Here is a 10,605-nt window from a genome sequence, read left to right on the forward strand (position 1 = left end):
TATTGAAGAAAATTAACCCTCCCCCCCCACTTGCCTTCTGCTTGAAATCTGGAGTTGGCTGAATAAGGGGTATAAAACTGTAAGGTGAAAGATTTAATGGGTATGTTGTTTGCTATTAGAATTTGATTTGGAATTTTAAGGAGCTTTCAGGGGACTTAGCAGATAAAGATCTGAAGCCACAAAATTCCTCCAGGTATTTCTTCATCCTGCTATGCACTACCTGAGGCAGTAACACCATCTTCTGTGACTGATGGTAACTTCCAAGCAAAAGGGCTCCTTTTTTCCACCAGATTACTTTGTGTTTTTAAGTAAAGTGAAATTCAGTGATTGAGAAAAGTGCAAGGGTGTTGAAACACTAGAAGCGAACTCTAGTAACAAATAACAGCATTCACAAACTTTCCATGAAGAAGTGAAAATGAAGTTGTTACATACCTTTCCAACATCAGCTATGTCATTCACCCTTTCCACTCCAAGGAAGACCAAGGTTGCACTGTGGAGTGTGAGGTGTCCAATGAAAAAAATCACTGTTTCTGCAAGTATGCTTGGACTACATTGCTATTTGAAAAGAGGAGAAGAAACTACATCACCTGCAGGGTCACCAAATCCTCCCAGCCTCTTACATGCCCCATGGACTACTCCTCCTGTCTGCACCCTGAACTTACTTTTGACACCTCTTCAAAAATGCCATTTTCACAAGATACCAAAGACCATCATGTCTGAATATTGTAAATGATGGGAGGTAAGAAAAGGACACATTCAGCTGAAAGGTTCTTATGAAAAAGGCCATGGCAGCTGCTCCTTTCTTCATAGTACAGGGTTCCCTGCTGCACTGACTTATGGTAATATAATGCTGGAGGACTTTTAGGCAGGTAGACCATGTGGGGCTGTTCAGCTTAATGCCTTAACATTTCAGTTAGAAGTCAGTAAACAGCTGGTTCATACCATAGATAGTCACAAACACCTGGAAAATCAGGCTACAATATTCTCCATGAGATTCACGCTCTAAGCAGGCTTAATTTTAGCCAAAAGTTGAACGTGCATCATATCTGACAGTCCCTTGTCCATCAGTAGTATGATACACAGAATCACTGTCCATCTGAAATGGGTCACCATTTGGGTGGACAGGTAATAGAAAGAGGGGTTACTTTTTTGTAGTTTTTTTTCTAAAATCTGGAAAGATCTGAATGATACTGTGATAAACAGCAATAAATATTAAATGATCATACAGAAATTTGATTTGGAAAATTTCCTCTGATCCTTTTGATGAAGTCACAGATACCTTTTTGTCATTCATCCCCTAGTTTCACCCCAGCAAAAAGAAAGGCAGTTTACTGCTTTTTCTAGGCTTGATAAAGCAAAAATAGAGATTGGGGTACCATAAGGTAGTATTGAGTGTAGAAGATGGATTAATGCTGCAGCTGAAATCTCTTTGCAGAAAAGCAACTGTCAGTCACATCCTCCTGGGATGTTTGAGCAACTTCAGTAAGTAAGTAAGCAAGAAGTAACCAAGCCAGTCATGGAAATATCATCCCTCATTCCAATCAGCAATAACAGGCATGTGGACCACCTGTCATGATTCTGAGTACAAAAAAACCTCTGATCTACCTAATGATACCAGAGTGACCGTCTTGGGAGAAATCCTACTCCATGGAAGTCATCTACTTCTTGTTATTTTCTTAGTACATGATTACAAGTGAACCTTAAGCATTCTCCATTCATACCAAGATTTTCACATGGGAACCCAAGACATCATCCCTTTTTTTTTGTTGTTTGTTATTGAGTTATTTACTGTGATATATTCCTGAGAACTTTAACAGGAAAGAACAGTAGCTGACATCTGGCAGAAATATAGACAGTTATGTAGATTATAAACAGAATGATCTATCACTTTTAGCAAATATATACCAGAACAAAAGACATTAAGTAGAAGCCTAAATGGCAAAACATAGATGGCAGGAAGAGATCAAAGAAATCCTGCTCTTTGCTATATGAATAGAATAGGTGCAATTACTATACAAGGAAGAGTCTTATATAAAATTAGCATTGATATGTTTATCCTTGTTTTGAATACAGCTTTGTTTGAACTGAGAAAAAAATCATAAAGCAGCCAACAGTGCTCAAAAGTGGGTATCCTTTATTGCTGTATTATGTTTTCAGGAAAGATTGATTTCCACCCTCTCCTTTTCTTACCCCCTGCCATTAAGCATAAAGGTTTCTACTACTAACGTATTTTTATTCATTTGAAAGGATTGAATAGAGACATTATATAAAAGTTTGAGCTAAAATAGATGGAGAAAAACATTTCCTTCTTTAAAAGTACATTAAAAACACATTTTAATAGAACTCTATATGCTCTATTAAAAAAAAAGCTAACACTTTCATGTCATCAAGAGCAGAGTGATGAGGTCCTGCAGCCACTCCCAACTTCCTGGACCAGAGGCACAAGCTGCAATACGCAGTGCTAATGGTCATGAGCCCCCATGGATCTTCTGGGAAACATTTCCTGGGACTTCCTTCATTTTTAATCTCCTAAAATGTATATAATGCCCCACTTATGAACTGAACTGTCCAAAATCAGGAATTTTGTGAATATACCAATAAAATACAAAATTATCATAGGCCTGTCTTATTTCCTCTCTCCTAATAGCACTCCCATATATGATTTCTTTACCTACGTTTTTTCTGGACATCATGAGTGTAAACCCAGCTGTTAGAACAATAGAAAAGTCTCAGACCAGAAACTGCACCCAGGGTGACTAAACTGTGTGACTTGCAGTAGACAAGTCCTGTCTATGGGGTTTTGCTACATAAAGGAAAGTTACCTCACTAAAAACAGAACATGTAAGACCAATGATACCATTTCAAAACACCACGAGATGTTGCTAGGATGAACAGGTTGTATTTCAGTGGTTCTAATGTCTGGTGTAAGAGGATTTCTTTAATGAAAGTGAAACAATTAGCTCCTCCATATTTTCCTAATATAACAAAAGCAAACTGGGCAATGTGTTACATAATGCATATTTTAATTTGCAGTAGGGATAAACTGAAGCAAATCAACAGTCTACCTAACAGAGTGTGGTAGTACTCCTAAAAAGTAGGTATAATAGTTTGAGCAAAAAGTTTAACAAACACTGAAAGATCCATTTATAGAACAATATACCCAAGGGAATGTCCCTTCCTAATTGCTTTCAGCATAAAGTTACCTTCTGTTTGGGAGCAGCAGAGTTCAGATATCTTTCAAGCTCCTGGGATTTAGTGTTCATGTAATTACCACACTACCTGCATTATTTAATTTATCTATAAAGAATGATTGACACTTTTTAATGAATTAACTATGGTTCAGCAAAACTGTTCTGTGGTTCAGTGTAACTGATATGTGCCAGTAACTTTTACCAATGGCTGTTTAGAAATTTTCTATCACTTGTGACAGTATATGGATATTAAAGCACTTCACAAGAATGTTAATACTGTATTTTTAAAAAGTAAAGTTCTTTGATCTCATAGGACTTGTATGCCTTTCTGTCCACCTACTTCACCAAGTAATTTTATAATTTTTAACAGTATTGTACAATAAGAATAAAAATAAGGACTTAACTAATACTTGGTTTATTTTTCAAATTATAATAAGAAATGTCCAAATCTCCACTCTTGCACAAAATCAGAACTTCTGCTCCAGGCCAGATATGTTTCTTGCTGTTATGTGTTTTCTAGTAAGGTCTATAGGCCAGTCGCTATTTACAGGGGCCTATATATGCATATGTAACCTACTGCAGGTCTTGAAGTAGGTTGTAGAGGGCAGCCTGCCTAGGCTCCCTATATAGCAGATTCTTTCCAAGAGCCATTCAAAGAGGTGCGCAGAAGTAGATTGTGTGAATAGCTCCTAAAGAAACCAGTTCTGGCCTCCACTCCACAAAAGCCTAACAGTCTATCAAAGGAAATTCGGGACAGCATAACAGTATATTCTTTAGAAATAGTTGTATCTTAGCATATTATAAAGTCCTTGGAAACTTTCTTCTTTCTTATCTCTAGCTGTGGAAGTTTGCTAACTTTTTTTTTTTTCCCTGCAGAGGTCTTTTAGTACTTGGCTGCAAGCCACAGTAAAACAGCTGAACATCTTGATTATCAAAAACTACAGCTGCATTTCCATCCTAGAAATAATTTCTTTCCTGACTCAGGTGGCAATTCAGCCACAGAATAACAGGAAAATGAACTTATGATTCCAAAAGAGTATAAAACTTGTGACATACACGCCTTAGCAAGAAGTCTGACCTGAAGTCTAGAATTCTCCACTTTGCTTTTAAAAACAAAAGGCTCAGAAGGTGCCCAATCAAGTTCACTGTCTTTGTACAAAATTATGTTTTTAACCTCCCGAGGCTCTATTCCTGGGTAAACAGTGATAGCAATAGTGACCAGTATACATGAAGTATACTTCACGTAGCATACAGACCAGTATAGATACAGTAAAAATTAATTTGACTATCCGAATATATCAGAAGCTATTAACAAAATTTAAGTCTTTTGAGGAATAATGTTTCATTGTCCAAGCTGAAGTCAACACATAAGTTTGACTGCAAGTATAACTGGACATTTGGTATTCAACTCACTGTTTATTCATCATTACCAGCTGTTCCTATCTTTTGAAATTTGGGATTAATAATACACATCCTATATCAGCAGATCTGTCCTACAAAAGTAGTATTCTTCAGCATCCCTAAACTTAAATCGTTAATGCCTTTAGAGAAAGAGGATGAGCAGCAGCTAAAGAATAAGTGCCAAAAACTCTCCCCCAAGATGAACTGAAAATGGAATACAATTTTTAACAATAATATCCATTACTTTGATTGCTTTTTCAAACCCTAGAGTTTCAAATTCTGCTTGAAATACCTTTATGGGCACTATTTCTGTCTAAAAAGATGTACAAATATTACCTCTGAAGGGCAGGTGTCGACTTCTAAAAGGTGATTTAATTGCCAGACTTTCAGGTATTTAATTCCATAATTATGACCTTTATAAATTCAGAATAAAGGATAGTCATAAGTATGTAGATGTTTAATTTCATTAATTAATCAGAGAATTTAAAATTACAGTTAGAAATCACACAGCTATTTTCTCAAAGAGCCTTGTCAGTACACACAGATATTATTATTTGTGTTAAAACGGAATGTTGGTATATGACTGCTCCTAAAGGACAGCATTTTAAAAGCACTGAATTGATTTGTCTTTTCGATGTGGTCACTATATTAAAAATGCTCTAAATGGACTAGGCAGTTTTGTTAATTAGCCCTAGATTCCATTTATCAAATTTTATCTAAAGAAAAATTACTTATTTTCTTACTGGATGAATTTTCAACACTTGCCATAAAACTTTAATGTTCAGGCTCAGATACCTAATTCTGCTTGGGCTAAACAGACATTTAGTTTCATATTTTTCTACTAAGGAACACAGAAGCATAGAACTACTACCGACTCCCAGGGTCACTGAGGCCAGGTGCCTATGCTTAAAAGGTGAGATTTATCTCATCAAAATTTAGTCATCTAAGGCTAGTTATCTGCTCCTTCTAGCAGAGGGAGATTCACTCCCCCCTTTTAGACACCTAGCTTAGTCTCAGTCTGAGACACAAACTACCTCTGGCTGTAGGAGGACTATGAAGTTTCAGATGAAGAAGATTTCCTTTTTCCCCATACAACACAGCCTTAGGGCCTTTTTCACTGTCCAGCCCATGACAAAACATTAGCGATATGTTTTGGTTCACTGTGCTGGAAGCAATGAGGTTAACTAACTGGAGTACGGCAATTAGAAAACAGGTAGGTGAGAGAGAAAAGGGTTGGAGAAAGGGAAACAGTATCATAAAACTCTGTAGAGATAAATAGTGTCCCTACTAAAACTAGGTTAATAAACAGATGAATTCATATAATCAGAAAACAAACAAGATACCAGGCTTATATGGAGTTTGTCTTGGAAGTTTTGTGTCTGAAAGATTGCCTGTTTTTTCAACTTGTTTAGTTGACCAAACAAAAAATATTCCCTCAATAACATTTTCCTCTTACCTCCTTTATCTGTGAATGCTGTAGAAAAGATAGTGAATGTATATGATTCTTTATAAGTGTTGGGGATTTTTTTAACTTTTCCCTATGTTATTTTATGAAGTCGCTCTAAATATAAGTTATCTAGGCAAGCATTTGATCTTTTGAGTTCTCCAGAAATCTGATTTTATGTTTAATAAGCATAAAAATATTAATATTGGTGTACTCCTGTTTAGAACCTTCAGGATTTTTCTGCTTATATAAAATTGTGTCTCCGTTTATGGTTGGAAAATACATAGTTCATTTTTAGTCAAGCCATTATATCTTGTTGTCATGTGTGAAAGCATTCATACCAAACAACCTCAAGTCCTTCAGCTACTCTCCATAAATTCCCTTTGCACAAGTAGAGTAGCTTCTCCAGAGGACAATTCAGAGCACTGCATTACATGTTTAATTTAGATAATTCTGTATCAGAACTCTAAGGAGATCAGATAGCAAGTAAAAACCTTAATTAAATGCCTAAAGCTGGATAGTGTGAATGCTCTTCCTGCTATTAAACAGATTGTATGAACAGCTTTAAATACCATTAGGAAAGACATTTCAGTGTATGGTCTAATTCATAGTGGCAATGGTGTTGTCAGACTAGTAAGGCTATGGGACAAATGAGGCTTGCACAGAGGTTTAATAACCTTATACTATTAAGTCACGTGATAGAACAGGAAAAAACAGTCACATTTTTAAGTCAATAAACTGTTTAAATATGTTGGAATTGCAAAGCTTCTCTGGATGGAAGCCACCTACACAAGTTCAAGGGGAATCTGAGAAAGCCAGAAGAAGACAAACGCATAAAGGGTTACTACCTACAGAGATACTATGTCTAGCTCAGGAAGTGCCAGAGCGTCAAATGCTTGAAGGCTGGGGGAGCATTCAGGAAAAAGAAGATATACACTTGCCCTGTTCCCGTAGTTCCCCTTAGGCATCTGCACTTTGCCATTTGCAGAAATTGGATACTGTGGTAAGCGGATCTTGGTCCAACCTAGAACTGACACTTTTACAGACATATTTATGCTTTTAAAAAATAAACTATAGATACTTATTAGGGGGCCAGTTAGCTCAGTTGGTTAGAGAGTGGTGCTGCTAACACGAAGGTCGCGGGTTTGATCCCCGTTTGGTCCCCATGTATTGCCTGATCTAGTTGAGAGGCGTCCCTGCCCATGACAGGGAGGTTGGATTAAATGATCTCTAAGGTCTCTTCCAGCCTAGGCCATTCTATGATTCTAAGTATAGCGTTGGTTTTGGTTTTATTTAAAAGGCGCTAGATATATTTCACAGTTGAAATACATTTTCCAGGTGACATTTCACAGAACTCGTTTGTTTCTGCATGCACATATCAATAATTCTTCATTCTTTGAAAGAAATCACTTTTTGCCATATATCAAGAAATACCTAGTTAATAAAAAGCACTAGATTTAGTTCAGGAGAGACATTAATGAAAGCCATAACATATTCTAGTGAAGGACTGATATGTTCTGTTTGCTAACAACGACTTCAAAGCCTTTAGAATGCATTCTCAGGCTAATTTAGCTTGCTAGTCCTCTAAAAAGTTTAGGAGATGAAAGCAAAGCTAATCCACAATCCACTCACCTTCCTGGTTATACATGCAGCACCAATACAATGCCTTCTTGATTAGAAGTGAATCAGGTACAGAGCGCAAGGAGAAGCCATCAATAGAAAAGATGCAGATTACTGTTGTTTCAGTTAGGAATGGACATCCTCTCAAGCCTAATCTATGCAGTGCTATCAGGTGCTAAAATATTCTTTCTGACATTACAGCAGCAAACAAACAGTGTCTTTATTGTACTGCTCCCAAGTATCCCAGGTTCACTTGCGATCACATGCTGTTACAAGAGGTATGTGAAACAATAGCATCACAGCCCTGGTGAAGACATTCACAAGATTTACCTGTTGAGGACAGCAGACATGCTGCATTGAAAGGCAGAGGTGATAGCTCATTTCCTCATTTTGTCTTGTTTGCCGAAAACAGGACCATCTGACGGGCCTGGAGTTGAAGAGAGAGGGTAGAGAAGTCTCTATTTCTTAGGTTGTGACCTGAAAATACTAATAAATTTTAATGCATGATCTGTTTGATCTGTAGTTTAGGCTATCTGAGAGCATAAGCTATGTGATGATTGCCTTAAAATTCCATATAAGCACAGTGGTACCTGACAAATACATTGAAGGCCTTCAGCTGCTGTAAACTGGAGAAACTAGGAGAACTGTACTCAGTGGTATCAGCTACGGGGCTGGTATGAAATCCTTATCACCTTCTCCTTTTGAACTATCTACTTAACTAGGATTTCAAGGTGATTTTTTTTTTTTTAATGTGAAGCCATGCTTGAAACATAAAGAGAAGAGGTGTGTCGCATTGGCTGTGCTCTACCTGCAAAAGTCAGTAGAGAGCAACTATGTGCATAATTCTTCTTTAGGAGCTGGTAGTCCCTGTGAACCCTAACAGAAACCAATTGGCCTAGACAATCTTCTTACCTCCAGATATTACCTTCAGAGGAAGGGTGACAGCAGGCTTAGGTCACAGCCACTTAAACAATGTCTTAATTGCTGTAAGAATTATTAATATCCACTAGGTATACTGTTATAAAACGCACCTTGAGACTAGGTCTAATAATAGCTTCCATGGCAGTGCAAGATCAAAAACTAGGTTGTCCTACAAGGAGAGACTGAAAAAATATTGTGTCTCTAGATCCTGAAGGTAGAGGATAAGGTACATATGATGAAAGTAAAATTGTTAATCACCAGTAGCTGTAGAAATCTGCAGTAGCAAGATGAGAGGAAACTTACTGGAACTGTTAGAAAATTTTTTTAAAACAGGTAAAATACATCTTTGCACAGCAGTTAGAAAACTTTGGGAATTCGCTGCCATAGGAGGCAGTGGAAGCAGGCAGTGGCAGCGGGTTTAAAAAGGGGTTAAACAAATTTATAGGAAACAGCTCCATAAGCAGGTGCTGAAGGGAACAGACAACGAGGTGCTCCCAGACATCCTTCACACAACAGCCGTGGTTGTTGGGAAATACTGCAGAATGTGGCTGGGCTTGCAGGCCTTTCTCCAGACAGCACCTCCTGTTGTCCCACTGGGGTCAAACTGTGGGCACAGACTATGCTCTGACCCTGTAGGACACTTCTTATGTTATGCCATGAGGACTGATTAGGAGATTCTTCATTCAGTGAATCTTTGTTGGTCTTAGACATATAGGAAAAATTTGACATCTATCAGCCAGGTTTCTCTTCTACACTATCCTCAAGAAAGGATCCACTAATGCTGCTCTTTCTAGCAGATAGGAATGACATTCCATAATTTATTTCTCCAGTTTTACTCTTACCTGACACAGATCCTGGCCACTGCAATATTGCTTCATCAAGCTTCTGTGCGTACTGAGGGCAGAAAATCATCAAACAACTCAAACACCATAAAGAATTCTGTCACTTTCAGTGAGACCAGTCTCACAGGCCTGAAGTTTAGCACACATGTACCTGAAGTATCTGGCATTCAACTCTCTCATGAAGCAGAGAGAACCTAAGAATTCACATTAGAAAGATAACAGATAGAAGCACAATGAATGAACAAACCAAACTATCATAAATTGCTTCCTATTGCAAGTAGTCCATCACTTCCCTTAACTGATGTCCCTCTCATTTTCTTCCATCATTAATCTTCACTTGTTAGTGAAGTAAGTAAAACCTTGCCCTTACATATCTGTGCTTGCCTTTTCTTTCTGACCTTTCATTCATCCTTTCTTTACTCATATCAACACAGTCACAGGATGAATGAAATTAAGGCCTTAACTGGAATGTGTAGTTGTTTGGAGAACTTCAACAGGGTCTCTGGATCTCCATCAATGAGGAAAGCATGTAGAAATTCTTACTGTTCTAAAGGTGCTCATTGCAATGTGCTTTCAAGGTGCTTGCATGGACATGTTATGTATATTCCATGTACTATTACTTAAGTCCAAAATAAAAAGTAGCAATATGGTGGTTATTTCTTGTCGCTGTCTGCTCACCCTTTCTAAGTTTTATGGTTACTGATATTTAATTCAGACTATTTGAGGCTGAGATGCCTCTCAAGCATTTCACATAAGGTGTGGGCATGGATCCACTTAGCATCTTCCCTCTGAGGCGGAGTGAAAACCAAATGCTTTAAATAATAATGAAAGAAACCCCAGTTGCTCACAGTGTATAGACCAGAAAGATCTTCCACTTGGACCTCTAAATTGGAGGTGGTATATGGTTGTTTGCATCCTTTGCAGGAAAATATGGTCATATTTTTTTGTATAAATGTCTGATCCTTTTTTTTGACATATAAAAACAAAAAGATGAAGAGCAAGTAATGATTTCTCACATTGTCTAGCTAAGATCTGCTGACTGATGAAATAAGCAGGAAGGTGGAAGGAGAAGACATGCATGCCTGCTGTTAAAGAAAAGCCTATTTGCACATAATGCTATGGAGAAATTATTGAACATTTCAACCACACAAAATACAAGCCCTGTCACTCTGCCAGGGTCAGTGAG

This window comes from Apaloderma vittatum, unplaced genomic scaffold, assembly GCF_000703405.1.
Source record: "Apaloderma vittatum isolate BGI_N311 unplaced genomic scaffold, ASM70340v1 scaffold4328, whole genome shotgun sequence".
Taxonomy (NCBI): Eukaryota; Metazoa; Chordata; class Aves; order Trogoniformes; family Trogonidae; genus Apaloderma; species Apaloderma vittatum.